This window comes from Pan paniscus, chromosome 11 (assembly GCF_029289425.2).
Source record: "Pan paniscus chromosome 11, NHGRI_mPanPan1-v2.0_pri, whole genome shotgun sequence".
In the NCBI taxonomy this organism is placed as follows: domain Eukaryota; kingdom Metazoa; phylum Chordata; class Mammalia; order Primates; family Hominidae; genus Pan; species Pan paniscus.
The window spans coordinates 119,577,884-119,594,396 of NC_073260.2; the positions used below are offsets into that span (position 1 = coordinate 119,577,884).

The 16,513-nt window shown below is 37.2% G+C and overlaps 1 protein-coding gene across 1 annotated transcript in view; it reads right to left on the reverse strand.

Moving 5' to 3' along the window:
- JAK2 (Janus kinase 2) overlaps window positions 1-12,007 on the reverse strand; it is a 169,888-nt gene extending 157,881 nt beyond the window's left edge. The window contains exon 1 of the mRNA XM_055092183.2: window positions 11,992-12,007. The gene's annotated coding sequence lies outside the window, so the exon portion shown is untranslated. The remainder of the gene's footprint in view (window positions 1-11,991) is intronic.
- Window positions 12,008-16,513: the final 4,506 nt, after the last annotated feature.

Below are 16,513 nucleotides of genomic sequence, written 5' to 3' on the forward strand. Positions count from 1 at the left end.
GACCAGAGATTGTTACTAGCTGGGAGATTTTAATCTGTTACTCAATTTTTCTAAACTTCTGTTTTCTAGTCTCTACAATGAGAACAATAGGGGCACTTGCATTTAGGACTGATTTGAGGTTATAATGAGATAATATGTAGAAAACACTCAACAAATTCCTGATAACAATAATAGGTAACATCACAGTTCATACAACATATCAGGCATCTTCATGAGTTTTATACGTATCAAATCATTTGAGCCTCACCACAAGGCTGTGAGGTGGTTACTTGCATTATCCTCATCTCAAAAGAAAGTGAGGAACAAAAGGTTAAATGTCTTTCAAGTGTCTCTCAGAAATCCTGCTGGGCTAAGACTGAACCCCAAAGGGCCTGGCTGCACAGCTAACTCCTCTAACAATCACACTCTACTATCTCCTGAATAGACAAGCAAGTAATAAATATTATTTCCTTTACTCTTCTTGCTTATAGCTGAGCCTATCCCAAGTATACACCCCAACCCACAGAGTTTTAAACGTGGTGATGGAAGATGATTCATTAAATTCATAAGCTTCATATTAATATATAGGCAATCAGGTAACAATATTTATGTATAATATATAGCAAAGGCTTCTATCCATGGATAGATTTCTTATTTGCTGGAATGGCTCCCAGATGCTATACTGTAGAGGAGTGGCTCTCAAAATGTGGTCCATGGACAGGCAGCATCAGCAGTACCTGGGAACACATTAGAAATGTACATTTTTGAGCCCCAACCCAGACTTTCTGTATCAGAAACTCTGGAAGTAGGGTCCAGCCATTTGTGTTTTAACAGGCCTTCCAGACAATTCTGAGGCACACTAAAGTTCAAGAACCACTGTTGTAGAGAATCCTTGTAATGGGTAAAGTAAAAGAAAATAAATAAGCCAAAGAACTTAGGTTGCCTTTCATGACAGGTGATATGGTGGGGAGGGGTTGGGGAATAAAATATAAGTGAGGCACAGATGCAGTACCTTGACTTGAAGAATGAACAAAAAGAAGAGATCTTTCTTTCAAGTTGCTTCAGTGTGTAGACGGGAATAAGAAGTGGATGGCAATAGAGAATTTTAAAACATTTTGCTTTAACTTATAAAGTGGACCTACTTTCATTCCCTTTATATAAAACCTTAAATTTTTTCTTCAAGTATTCTTGATTATAACGCTTGTGTTTTTAAGGCATTTACTGTATATGCCAGATCACATGGGAGCCCCAGTTTTATCAGGGCTACACTAAGTTGCAGTGCAACAAATTTAAGTCAAATAGCACTGAGTACACTTATTACAAATCAATCAAATTCTAAAATCACAAATGTTGCTGCTGAAAGACCTTACAAATCATAGAGATAATTGATTAAATACAATCATCAGATATAAATACATGTACAACAAGTTATGGAGTGTGCAGAGATGAGGCAGCCCAAGAAATATACCTATTTGTTACCTGGCAGGGTAGGCAGAGGAAGAGAGTATTCTATAAGAATCCAAAGAAACCCTTGTAGACCATGAGGGCAGAACTATATTTGTTTTATTCCCTATTGTATATCCAGTATCAATGCAAGTTTGACACATAGTATATGTTAAATAAGTGCCATTGTATAAATGAATTAATGAATAAGAACAATAGCAGGACAAAATGAGGATCAGTGGCCAAATCCTCCGTATTAATAATACCCCTAAGCTATCAGGAAACAGGTTACCACTTAACTCCCTGGGCAGAGGTCTCGCTATAGAAAAAATTCACCTTAAGGGAAGAATTTGAGGTGCAGAAGCTTAGCCTGGATAAAATGACTGGGTATTAGGAGGTGTGATGACTGATAATTGGTATTTAATACCAGAGGTTATGTCAGTTTGGGTTTGAAATGAAATTCAGGCTATTTCTGTACTTTATTTTCTGTAAAATAGAGATAATAATACTTACCTAATAGGGTATAAAACCAAATAATAAATACCAACATAAGATGGTATTGCTCAAGATAGCCTTCCAGCCTAGCCATCCACCACCTTCCAGCAGCCAGAAGAGGAATGGGGAGAGAGGGCTATAATTAAGAGCGTACCAAATAAAATACAGATATATTCAGAAACTTTATAAGAAAATAAGAGCTCAAGACAGGGCTGTTTGTGGCTCAGTTATAGAATGCAAACAGGAAGGCACTCGACTGGGAGACCTTGGTCTGAAGTTGTAGAAGGCCAGAGTTGGTGTTTCAGGAAAGCCGACACACATAATTACAAGAGATATGGCAGTAATCACAGCTGCAGCCAGGAATCAGAACAGTGACTCTCCCTGGCCCCTCTCCCACGTTCTCACATCCCCGTGGCTCACTTCATCACCTCCTTAGGTGAGATGCAATTACAATTGAAATTTCAATGCCTCTCCATCCTCAACCTACACCAAACACTTAATTAGTTTATTTCCATTGCACTTATTACCACTTCACATACAATATATTTCATTTATTTATTTGTCTGCTTCTTTCAAGGAGAGGGTGAGTTCCAGGTCTATTTTATTCATTACCATATATACCTAATACCTAGGACAGTGCCTGGTACAATAAATATTGAAATGACTGAAATTTTTATTATTTGGTTTTATACCCTATTAGGTAAGTATTATTATCTCTATTTTACAGAAAATAAAGTACAGAAATTGCCTGAATTTCATTTCAAACCCAAACTGACATAACTTCCAGCATTAAAGTTGCTATTTGAATCTAGATCTGTCTCCCCACAAAGTATGTTCTCTTAAAGTAGGTGTCATTTGAGTTTGAAAAATGAATAGTGCCAGGCATGGTGGCTCACACCTGTAATCGTAGCACTTTGGGAGGCCAAGGTGGGAGGATCACTTGAGGCCAGGAGTTAGAGACCAGCCTGGCCAACATGGTGAAACCCTGTCTCTACTAAAATACAAAAAATTAGTCAGGTGTGGTGCGTGCTTGTAGTCCCAGCTACTTGGGAGGCTGAGGCAGGAGAATTCTGTGAACCCAGGAGGTGGAGATTGCAGTGAGCAGAGATCATGTGTCACCGCACTCCAGCCTGGGCAACAGAGTAAGACTCTGCCTCAAAAAAATATAAATAAATAAACAGAATAATATGGAGACTACTTTGGTAATTTACATCATTTCTAAAAACTTGCATTCTGTTCTGTAGCTATAATCTCCACATTTATTTTATTCTTAGTCCTACAATATAAGACATTCAACATTCACAAGTCATTTTGCTGTAGTTTCTCTGTTCATCTCTCAGTTCATCTTTTATTAGTTTATTCAAGAAGAGTTCAGGAGAACTAATCTCTAATTGGTGCATGTTCAGAAATGTTTTCCTGTTTCCTTTCTACTTAAGTTTAGATACATGTAAATTTCTTTTCTTTTCTTTTCTTTTTTTTTTTTTTTGAGACGGAGTCTTGCTCTGTTGCCCAGGCTGGAGTGCAGTGGCGCAATCTCGGCTCACTGCAAGCATCGCCTCCTGGGTTCATGCCATTCTCCTGCCTCAGCCTCCCGAGTAGCTGGGACTACAGGCATCTGCCACCATGCCCCACTAATTTTTTCTATTTTTTAGTAGAGACAGGGTTTCACCATGTTAGCCAGGATGGTCTCGATCTCCTGACCTCGTGATCCGCCCACCTCGGCCTCCCAAAGTGCTGGGATTACAGGCGTGAGCCACCGTGCCTGGCTGTAAATTTCTTGATTGTGCTTCTTCTCCTTAAGGACTTTGAAGGTACAGTAGTCCCCACCTTATCCACAGGGCATATATTCCAAGAACCACAGTGGATACCTGAAACCTTGGATAGTACTGAATCCCATATATACTATGTTTTTTCCTATACATATGTACTTATGATAAAGTTTAATTTATAAATTAGGCACAGTAAGAGATTAGCAATAACTAAAAATAAAAGAGAACAATTATAACAATATGCCAGCATCACTACTCTTGAGCTTTGGGGCTAATACTAAGTAAAACAAAGGTTACTTGAACACACACACTGTGATATTGCAACGATCTGATAACCAAAACAGCTATTAAGAGACTTACAGGCAGTTAGCATGTACAGCATGGATATGCTAGACAAAGGGATAATTCACTTCCTGCACAGGTCAAGGCAGGACAGTAGAGATTTCATCATGCTACTCAGAACAGCACACAATTTAAAACTTAATAATTGTTTATTTCTGGAATTTTTCATTTAATATTTTCAGACCAAGGTAACTGAAATCATAGAAAGTGAAACTGCAGATAAGGGGGGACTACTGTATTTCTCTAATCTCTTCTATTATCAATAATAGTATTAAGCCTTCCTCAACCCATCATTCACCTTCATAGCTATCAACATTTTGCCAATCTTGTTTATTCTGCTTCCCCCAAAATTTTTGCAGACCCCAGATATCGTGATTTTTTCCTATGAATGCTTTAGTATGTATGTCTAACTATATGCATTTCTAACTAATAAGCACTTTTTAAAAATATAATTACCATAAATTATCACAGCCCCCAAAATTAACAATAATTTCTTAATATCTATAGGGACCAAGACTATGGGGACCAAGAGTAGCAACAAGACCAATACGGGGCCTGTTGCAATAGCTAGTTGGAAAATACTTTGGATTGGACCTGGGTGATGTCCTTGGATGCAGTGAGAAGTTACAGGATTCAGAATACATTCCAAAGATAGTCAGCAGGATTTGCTAATGGATTAGATCTAGGGTGTGAGAGAACTAAAATAGTCAAAGATGACTCGACTCTGAGGTTTTGACCCAAGCTACTGTAAAGATAAAGTTGTCTTTTACTGAGATAAAGAAGACTGGGTAAGAAGAAGTTTAAGAGCTCAGTTTGGACAAAATAAGTATGAGAAGCTTATTAGGTATGCAAGAGGAGAAATCAGATAAGCAGTCAAATATATGAGACTGGAGTTCAGGAGAGATGTCTGAGCTAGAGAAATAAAACTGGCAGTCATCAGCATAAAAATAGATATTTAAAACCATGGTATGGGGTGAAGTCACCAAGAGACTGAGTGTAGATATAGATAGAAAAGAGAAGAGATCCAATGACAAAAACCTGGGATAGTCCATCCAATGTTCAGAGTTTGGAGGCAGTAGAAGGAACCAGCAAATGAGACTGATGAGGAGCCAGTATGCTAGGGAAAAAAAATCAATAATATTATCATCTGAAGGCCAAGTTTTTTATTTTATTTTGTTTTTAGCCAACACGCAGAAGGTCAAATATTTTAAAGAGGAGGGGGAATTGACTGCATGAAATATTGCTATGTGAACTAAGATAAGAGCTTAGAATTGTCTATTGTGTTGAACCATTGACAAAAGCAATTATAAATTAGTGGGTCAAGATATTGAGTAAATAGAGAGTGTAGACAACTATTAGGGAGAAGTTTTTATTAAAGGAGAAGAGAGAAATGTGAATAGTGCTGGAAAAAGAAGTGGAGCCAAGAGAAAAATTGTTCGATGAATTAAACAATTGATTCTGAGAAATAACATGTAAGTTATGTAATGGTCCACTGGAAAAGTAACAACTAATGATGAGGCAAGGAGAAGAGGAATTGCTGGAGCAATGTCCCTGAGTAGGAAAAGGTGACAGGATCTAGGCCTTAGATGGGAGCACAGAGTATTCACCAGGATGTGTAAGTGTGGGTGCTATGAGAAGCAGATGTCAGGATGGAATTACATGTGCAAGAGATTTTGGGAGAAACACCTGTGAAGAATAAATGGAAAAGAGAGCAGGTGTAGGTTGGGGAGATCCTTCAGACTATGATGCAGGTCTGAGACCTGTAAATGAAGAAAGGGAATGAAGAGGACTGGGGAGCACTTCCAAATGTTAAACACACAGTTGTCATATGAACCAACAATTCCACCCCTAGGTATACACCCAAAGAAATGAAAACAAACATCCACACAAAAACCGGTACACAAATGTTCACTGCAGTATTATTCATAATAGCCCCAAAGTAGAAACAATCCAAATGTCCATCAACTGTCAAATGCATAAATAAAATGTGATAAAGCCATGCAATGGAATATTATTCATCAATAAATGGAACAAAGTACAGATATATGCTGCAACATGGATGAACCTTGAAAACATCATGCTAACTGAAAGAAGCCACTCACAAAAGACCACGTATTGTATGATTCCTTTATATGAATTATCCAGAAGGAACCAATTTATAAAGACATAAAGTAGATTAGTGGATGTCTGGGGCCATAAGGCTTTGGAGCACGGAGAGGCGGGTATTGGGTAGTGACCACTAAAGAGTATGGGTTTCTTTTTAGGGTGATAAAAATTTTCTGAGATTGATTGTGGCGATGGTTGCATAACTCTGATTATAGTAAAAACTAGTATTGTACACTGTAAATAGGTGAATTGTGTGATATGTGAATTAAATCTCAATAAGGCTTAAAGAATGAAAAGGGAGGAGAAAGATTGGGTAGGAGGAGACTTAGACCATAGTGCCACTATGAGAAAGTCTTTATCAGATCAATAAAAGATAGCAAAACAGAGGTTGCCTGTTAGGAGAATCACATGTGAGGCAAAAATGACCCAGCTCTAGTATCCTGCCTGGGAGGGGCCTGAGAGTCATATGGGAAGAGGAAGAAAGAGCTTTGACTATAAACCCTGAAAAGAGCTTTGAGTGTGAAACCACAAGTTCATCAGCGGGAGGCTGTCAGCCAACTACACACCTCATGGCAAATTCTCTTAAGCAGAGCACCTCCATGGCTGCCAAAGAGTAAGAGAAGGCAGGTCACGGGATACAAGACTGACAACTCATTCTTCCATTTGATGATATATTTCTTTTTTTCTATATATAGGAAGCAAGTTCATCAACTGACAGTAAATTTTGGGGGGCTTGAGGACAATATGTAGAGTCATTGGAGTGCAAAGGTAGAAGTGAAAACATGAAGTCATTTAGAAGAGCAGGAGGGTGAAAGGACCAAGAACATGTACTCTGATTATCAAGCAGCAGTCAGAGCCCACCAGATGCCTCAGTGGCACGTTTGAGACACAGCAGCACGGTTGTGGGGTTTTCGCCACCCACATTCAGCTGCACAAGTCAAAGCTCAGAATCTAAGATAAAGCAGGGTTGGAATTTTCCCAGGTGAGTAAGAGGAAGTGAAAAAAGGGCAAGGAAATTAAGAATGTATGCAAATAACCGATAGAATAATTGATCAAGAAATATAAACTGGGTAAACAAGGAAGGTGATATGAGGTGGGTGAGGGCAACCAGATCAGAATGAATGGTTTGTTCCAGAAGGAGATTGTTTGAAGGATTCTTGGAGTTAGGGTACGTAAGAGAGTGACCTAGAAATAGTGGAGCTAAAAGTGCAGAAGGCAGTGAGATTGTAGGAAAGCTTCTGCTGCCAGCTTGCCCACCGTATTTCTATCATTCCAAACAGGTTGTTGCCTCTCAAATCAAGGTGTGCCTCCTACTTTGGAGAACTATCCTCTGCTGGCTTAATCTAGACTCCACAGCCACGAGAATTCTTCTCTCCCATAGTCCTTCCTTGTATTTTGTGGTTCATAATTATAGTTATCTCCTAGATTAATCAAAAATGGCATTTACTTTTTTTTTTTTTTGAGACAGAGGTTTGCTCTGTCACCCAGGCTGGAGTGCAGTGGCAAAATCTTGGCTCACAAAAACCTCTGCTTCCCAGGTTCAAGCGATTCTCATGCCTCAGCCTCCCAAGTAGCTGTGATTACTGGCGTGCACCACTATACCCAGCTAATTTTTGTATTTTTTAGCAGAAACAGGGTTTCACCATGTTGGCCAGGCTGGTCTCGAATCCCTGGCCTCAAGTGATCCGCCTGCCTTGGCCTCCCAAGGTGCTGGTATTACAGGCATGAGCCGCCGAGCCAGCATTTGCATTTTTTGTTTCTCATTCTCCTTGTTGTGTTTGAATGATTATCAAGGACAAGGGTGAACTTTGGTCTTTCTTCCACCACTTTTTTTAAACGGAAGCTAGTATTTCAATACGTATTCTCTTTACACTGTAATATTCCTTTAAGATTTAAGAAAGCAACTTCTTGTATGGATGTTATTGTCTGGAATGTTTAGTCTTGTCTGAAGGATGTTGATGGGAGAGAGGCCAGGAAAGAAGAAGCCTAATTCATCCCCATTTTCTTGTGAGCTTTGACAACGCATGTACTAGAAGGAGTGGAGATGGTCAATTTAAGTGGATTGGAGGGAAAATCACTTTTGGTTATTAGTATGTGTGAAAAGAACGACAATAAAAAACCTCAAGAGAATAATGGAGGTGTGAGAAACAGTAAAACGAAGTTTTTCATTGTTCACCCAATCTCACACAGGTTATTCAAATTTATCACTCCAGACTGGCAGTGATGGCTCTGTGGAAGGGGTCCAAAAGGGACCATCTAGTTGGAAGGGCAGTGCCAGTCCCACAGGGGAATTTATACTGAAGCAACATTGTTTACCAAGCACTCTGTTTTTACTTGAACTAAGTATTTACTGAGGTACCTTTTACTTGAACTAAATATTTATTGGGATGTCTGATACAGTTTATTAGGAGGCTAAAGCCACCATCAGCACCTCTAAGCGACCATCTGGCAATGCACTAGGATCGGGCTAATCCAAACTTTGAGGTCCATGACATATGAATGAGTAAAAGCAGCAGGCTGCAGAGCAACACACATGATTTAATCTCACTTAAAAAAAGAGAAAAGAAAGAAGAAAAAATGAAAGAAAAAAATGCGTATGTATATGTGAAGAAAATCTAGAAGTATATTTCTATTAAAGGATGTTAACTGGTTATTTCTGAGGGATGACATTATAGGTAACTTAGTTTCTACATTGTGCTTTTATGTAATTTTCTGAATTTTTGCATAATTAGCATAAATTTCAATTTAGGGATAAAAAATTTATTTCTTCTATTAATTTTGAATAGATCTTCCCACTATTATTTTCATTTCCTATAACTATGACTGACTTATAATAAGCCAACAATGAAAGTTTCTTAATGAATTATGAATGACTACATTAACCTTTTGACCACAAGCCATATCATGTAAATGAAGATTTCATATTTAAGCTTAACATAAGCTTAATTGAATTCTCAGAATAGATTTCTTGTATTCTCCATACATTGAATCATAGGGTTGCAGCCCACTCTCTGAGGAACAAGAGGCTGTGTAGAAATAGTTCAGGGTTTCCAGAAACAGGGACGTATTTTCCCATCAAACAGATACTCATATATATATGTATACACACACACACACACACACACACACACACGTACATATGGGAAAACATGTCCCTGTTTGGTAAGTAAAATGGGATGGATTTTGTAATTAAATTTGTTTTAATAAAAAGAGGTCTGTTACTGCCAAAAATTTAAAAACACTACTCTAGTACATGGAACTACTCAATGCTTGAATCTTTTTAAAGTCTTCCTGACACATGGTCTATCTAAAACATTGCAGTATTATCTGGGACTACACAATCTCCTTAATTGTCTTATTAAGTTACCTAAATAAAATATGATCTCTTGGGCTGGGCGCGGTAGATCACGCCTGTAATCCCAGTATTTGGGGAGGCCAAGGCGGGTGAATCATTTCAGGTCAGGAATTTGAGACCAGCCTGGCCAACATGGTGAAACCCTGTCTCTATTAAAAATACAAAAAATTAGCCAGGTATGGTGGTGCTCACCTGTAATCCAGTTACTTGGGAAGCTGAGGGAAGAGAATAGCTTGAACCCAGGAGATGGAGGTTGCAGTGAGACGAGACTGCATCACTACAATCTTGTCTCAAAAAAATAAAAATAAAATAAAATAAGATCTCTTACCAGAAATCTAAGTGCAGGCTAATCAAATATAATTAACTATTTTTAAGTGTGGGCCTCTATATGAACTCCTATATTCCATTTTTTAAAAGTTATTAATTTAAAGGTTCATTCAGATGCCATTTTCAGTGGCAAAACTCATTGCTAATCAAAGTGTGGTCACTTAGCCAGCAACATCAGCATCACCTGGGAACTTGTTAGAAATGCAGACTCTCAGTGACGTCCCTCTTGAATCAGAATCTGCACTTAAACAAGATCCCAAGGTAATCCTATGAACATTTATGTTTGAGAAGCACTGACATAATTCACTCGTGGCCAGGGGCATATTTGTATTAGGTGTGAACTATTACATGGAGCGAAAGGATGCTCACCAATGGTTCTCAAACTTGTCCCCATATTGTGATTGTCTAGGGGGTGTTAAAAAATACTGATTTAGTTGAAAAAAATGCTCCGCCACAACAAAGAAGGAAAAAAAGCCTGATGTCTGAGCCTCAACCCCCATAGATTCTGATTCTTAATTGGTCTGGCGTACAGCCTGGGTATCAGGATATTTTTAAATTCCCAAGTGGGTCTAATGTGCAGCTGAGTTTGAGAACCACTGCTCTACATTAAAGGTTCCTAGTCTATGGTTGTGTATGAGAATCACTTAAGGAATTTTTAAAAATCTCAGCACTTTAGCCTTACCCCTAGGGACTGTGATTCAACTGATCTGGGGAGGAGCCAAAGGGTTGTTTTTGTTTTATAAAAAGTTTCCGAGTTGATTCCAGTGTGCAGATATATTTGAAACACACAAATCTACATGATGCTGACAAACCCACTATCAAATGAAGGAGAAATTCATAAGACTGGACTGGAATTGATAAACTATCTTCATCATCCCTGGCCCTGTAAGGTATAGGCATCCAGCAGGCATAAAAAGACACTCATGAACACTCATATTTAATCTCTGGGGCCCTGCATAAACAGAAATGTCTGCTGTGATGGAGATCTGTAACTGTGGCATATATTTAGTGTGGAGACTGGTTCATTCACCAGTTTTTGAAAGATTTGAGATTCACACAGAGTCCACCTGATTTGTTTAAAAAGAGCCACACAGCTCAGAAACTTATTCACCAGAACCTACTCTGATGAAGACTCCCCCCTTTTCCTTAACCATTCTCAGCACCTTGCGTGCCTCACCACAAGAGTCCCCTGCACCCCTGACAGTGAAGGTCCAGGTCTACAAGGCAAAAATCAGGGGTTCTTGGAAGAGAAGTCAGAGTAAATAAAGGCAGGAAGAAGAAACTAAAACCTTCTGTAGAATGATTGATTGAATAAAAAAAATAGAGCAAAAACATGCTCACCATTTATCTTCAAAATATTAAGGATAAATTGTACTAAATGAAAGTTGAAGGCATCAATGCCTATACCAGCAAATTAAACTAATTTTAGGGTATGACTCTTAGTATTGACATGACTCTCGAAATTAGGCCTAGATGAAGTTATTTAGAATTCTTCACATATTTAAAAACTTAACACTGGGTAGGTGTGTGTTTGTACGTGTGTGTGAATTTTATGTTTATTAAAAAGGGCCATAATTAGCCGGGCAGTAGTGGCACATGCCTGTAATCACAGCTACTCAGGAGGCTGAGGCAGGAGAATCACTTGAACCCGGGGGGCAGAAGTTGCAGTGAGCAGAGATCACGCCATTGCACATTGCACTCCAGCCTGGGCGACAGAGTGAGACTCTGTCTCAAAAAAATAATAATAAAAAATAAAAAGAAGGGCCATAAGTTACAGGCTGAGAAACGTCACTGGAGAATCTGTCCTCACCATTTCAACATAGTGGTAAGTCACTTATAAAATATTGAACATCTGAAGATAGCTCTGAATGAACAATTTGACATTTGTTTGTGTAATCAGTAAAAATTGGCCTGAAAATGGTGGCATTCAATTTTTTTCACTTTGCAATCTCTAATGCTTCCTATAAGCCTCAACCTAAAACAACTTGCAGAACCCAAAAGGTGGACTGTCACAACTATCTGTGTGCCACATTTCCCTCTGAAAAAGATTATGTGGTAATTATTTCACAGTTAAAATAATTTGGAAACAACTGAATGGTAAGGACTTTTTATCTTATAGTTGTTGTAGTTATCAAAATGCCTAGAACAAAAAATGCTCTCTCAATAAATACTTACTGAATTGACTTGAGACATAGACCAAATGGTGTGTCCAGGTCTTCCACAGGGAAGGAGAGAGTTCTTTCATGCCACTCTTCTAGAATTCCTGTCATAGATAACAATAAAGGCAGTTCCTCTATTATGTTAATGATGATAATGTATAAATAAATTATAGTATCAAATGATATAAACTTAATTTTTATAGTATTTTATTCTTTATTTTCCAGGATACAAAATAGATGATGAAATTTGCTAGTACCTTGATTAAATATCACCCAAATATCAAGAAATTTGAATTTGCTTAGAATAACAATAATATTTGAAATTGGCCTAATGAAAAATAAAGGTATTGGTGAACATCTGTTTAACATAAAAAAGACATTTCTAGACATATTTGTATACTATGTAATATTTCTACAGAGAAATTCATGATACCAAAGACACTTATGCATTTGAATGAAAAAACTGAATATGTTGCCTGCCTAGATAAAAGATTATCATTAACACTAATTTTAATATCAAAGTTCAAGCCTCAATACACTTCTTAGAGAGAGGAACTCTCTACACTGGGTATTTCAGTCAAAACCCCAGGCAGTATGTCTAATTTTACTTTCTCTTTTAGCCTTCATTCATATCAATAACAAGCTTGTGTTCTTTTCTTGATCTTTGGTCTAATTTAGACAACTGTGGGAGATTACTTTATTTGGAAAAAATATTTTTAATGAGGTTTTTCAAACTTGCTTTCTTTTAAAACTCAGGAAGGGTTTCCCTACTTTTTTCTTTGCTGCAGTTTAAACCTCAAGCCTTGCCACTCACAGTGTAATCTACAGACCAGCAGTATCAGAACACCTTGGGAGCTTATTAGCAACATAGTGTTTCAGGCTCTACCCGAGATGCTCTGAATTGGGTTCTACTTTCCAACAAGATCCTGGGATAATTTTTATGCACATGGCAGTTTGAGAAGCACTTCTTTAAAACCTTAAAAGGAAGTTAAAATATGTATCACTTCTCACAGACTTTTGCCAGTGACAAAACTATTTCAGAAAAATTCTAAGTTTAAGGTTACTCGTGAGGTTGAAATAAAAATCAGTACAATCTTTTTGACAATTTGATCATAGTATCAGGAATCTTAAAATGGTCATATTCTCAGACCTAGTAACTATATTTCTGGGAATGCATCCTAAAGAATCTGGGAAATGGTAAAAGCTATATGTAGAAAGATTTTCATTGTAGCCTTATCTAAAAAAGCAAAAAATTATAAACAAACAAAATGTTCAACATTAGAGAAATGATAAATAAATTACGGTACATCTGCTAGTTAGAATGTTATTCAACAACCAAAATTATGTCCACTATAATGCATAACATGGGCTGAAAATGGCAAAGTAGAGAACTCCAGGGTTCTGTCTATCTGCGAAAGCAGCTAATGAACTGGCTAAAACTGTTTTGTCTGACTCACAGTGTTCCCAGGGCTGGAGCAGCTCCCAAGGAGGCTTTTGTTGAAAGCATTTAAAGACACATGTATTGGACACAGCAGCCTGGGACAAGGGACAATACTTTGAACAAGAAATAGACAGAGAAACCTGGAAAGAAAGACATTGGGAAAGAGATATGTGGGAGAATAGAAATTTTAAAATACAGAGAAATCAGAAGGCCATGACCATATCCAGGGCAAGAAACATGCTTTAAGAAGGCCTGGGAAGACCCTAAGCATTTACATGCAATTGGTCTGCAGACTCTGCACAGCAAAAGTGAAGGCTAAGACAGAGTTGTCAATGGCCTGACATGGCATTGAAGGAGTACCCAACACAGAACCAATCTACAAAGACTGGTAGAGGATTTTTGCCCTCCTTTTTGACTTTCTTGGCTCCAGGTACTTAAGGCAACTCTGTTAAAACACCACTAACAGACAGCTAACTGAACATAGACTTCAGTGGCCACACATTTAAAAAAAAAATACACACTGTTGAAGAATAGTTTAGAAAAGTCACTAAACAAGCAAACAACAACCTTATAACAAAGAACAACAAACCATAGAGAGGAGGCAGAATCATATTTTCAGAGTTGCTACATTATAATATTTAAATGTCTAACTTACATGAGGCATGCAAGAAACAAATAAGTATGGCCAATTCAAGAAAAAAAAATTAACAGAAAATGTCCATCAGGAAACTCAGGCATTGGGCTTACTAGACAAAGTAAGTAAATAAATAACAAAGTAAGTAAGTAAATAACAGTCATAACGTGTTCAAACAACTAAAGAAAACCAAAAGAATAATTTCTCACCAGAGACTATCAAGAAAAAAATAGAAACTATAAAAAGGAACTAAATAAAAATAAATATTCTAGAGCTGAAAACTAAAACAACTGAAATAAAAAATTCACGAAGGTGTCCAAGAGCATATTTGAGCTGGCAGAAGAATTATTAGTGAATTTAAATATAAATCAATTGAAATTATCCATTCTGAGGAGTAGAAAGTGAAGAGAATGAAGAAAAATGAACAGAGCCTAGGAGACTTCTTGGACATCATCAAACATACCAACATACACATAATATGAGTCCCAGAGGGAGAAGAGAAAAGGGGTCAGAAACAATATTTGAAAAAAATAATGGCCAAAAACATCCCAAATTGATTAAAGAAATGAATCTATACATCCAAGAAACTCAGTGACTCAAAGAAAGATAAAGTAAAAGACATCCACATGAAGACATATTATAGTCAAATTGTCAAAGGCCAAAAATAGAGAATCTTGAAAGTAGCAAGAAAGAAGCAACTCATCACATACAAGGGATCCAAAATAAGATTATAATCTGATATCCATCCACAAACAATGGAACCATAACATGGTAGGATGACATATGGAAAGTGCTGACAGAAAAACTGTGAACTAAAAATTTGATATCTGGCAAACTCATTCTTCAAAAAAAGGAAGAAAAACTTTCCATTCTGGAACATGAAGTTGTCACTTCATCCTAACCATAAGTTAAAAGCTGGGAAAACTGAAAAATTAATAATTCTACTTAGATGTATAAGAGAAGTGAGATTATAAGGCAAACCACTGCCCTAAAAATTAAAGAGAGAGAGAGAAAGAGACAGACAGAGGGAGAGAGAGAGGGAGAGAAAGGCAAATACAGAGAATAATGACTTCCTGGAGTGGAAACCCAAGAGCAGAAACCTCCACCAGAATCAGTGCTAGGGTAGGAAAATCTCAACTGTAACTGACAAATTACTGGAGGCTCAATGTGAACAAAGCTAAGATATAAAAATGTCAAAGGGACTCAGTCATTATGTTGGGAGAAGTACACTTTTGTAAGTTTTGACTCTAGGAGCTCAACCAGGTTTCATAGTGAAAATTTGTGAGAAATCATTGAATGCTGCTGCCAGAGGAGAGGAAAAGTAATCATTTTGAAATATGCCAGAACATCCTGTTCTAAACAAGGCCTACCCTTGAGAGAAAATAGTCTACCATAACCTAAAATACTGAGGTTTTATCAGAGTGTAACCCACCTAAGAGAAAGGAAATACCCAACTCAAGCCACCTGTAGCCTTCTATGTAGGAGAAAAAAAATACCAGACTCCAGATACCTCTAGCCATTCTGTGTGACCTAAGAAAGGAGATGGGAGGAAAATTGAAAAATGTTTATGAAGTTGATAGTCCAGAGAAAAAACTCACTAAAAGATTGAGAACTAATTATAGGACTATAGAATGCTTCCCCTGCCCCAACACCTTACCACCTCAAAAACAGAGGTCTATTTTTGGAGGTTCTTTTACTCAGTATATCATATCTGGCTTTTAATTAAAAATCACAAGACATATTAAAAAGCAAAAAAAAAAAAAACCCAAACAAACAAACAAAAAATATAATTTGAAGAGACAGAGCAAGCATCAAAACCGAACTCAGATACGACAGGAATGTTGAAATTATCAGACCAGGAATGCAAAACAAGTATGATTAATATGCCAAGGGCTCTAATGGGTAAAGTACACAATATGCCAGAACAAGTGGGCAATGTAAACAGAGAGATGGAAATTCTAAGAAATAATAAAAAATAAATGCTAGAGATCAAAAATTCTGTAACAGAAATGAAGAATGCTCATTACTAGACTGGACATGGCTGAAAAAAAGGCTTGCTTGAGGATATGCCGATAGAAATTTTCAAAATGGAAAAAGCAAAGAGAAAAAAGACTGAAAAAAACAGAACAGAATATCTATGACCTCTGGGACAACTACAAAAAGTAAAATACATATATAATGAAAATATCAAATAAAGAGAGAAATGAACAGAAGAAATATTTGAAGCAATAATGACTGATAATTTCCCCAAGTTAATGTCTAATATTAAACTACAGGTCCAAAAAACTCAGAGACACCAAGGAAAATGAACTTTAAAAAATGTATACCTAGACATATCATATTCAAACTGCAGAAAATAAAGGATAAAGAAAAAAAAAAACTTTAAAGAAAAAAAAAAACCTTCCAAGATGCCAGAGGAAAAAATATTTTACTTATACAGGAAGAAAAATGAGAATTGCATCT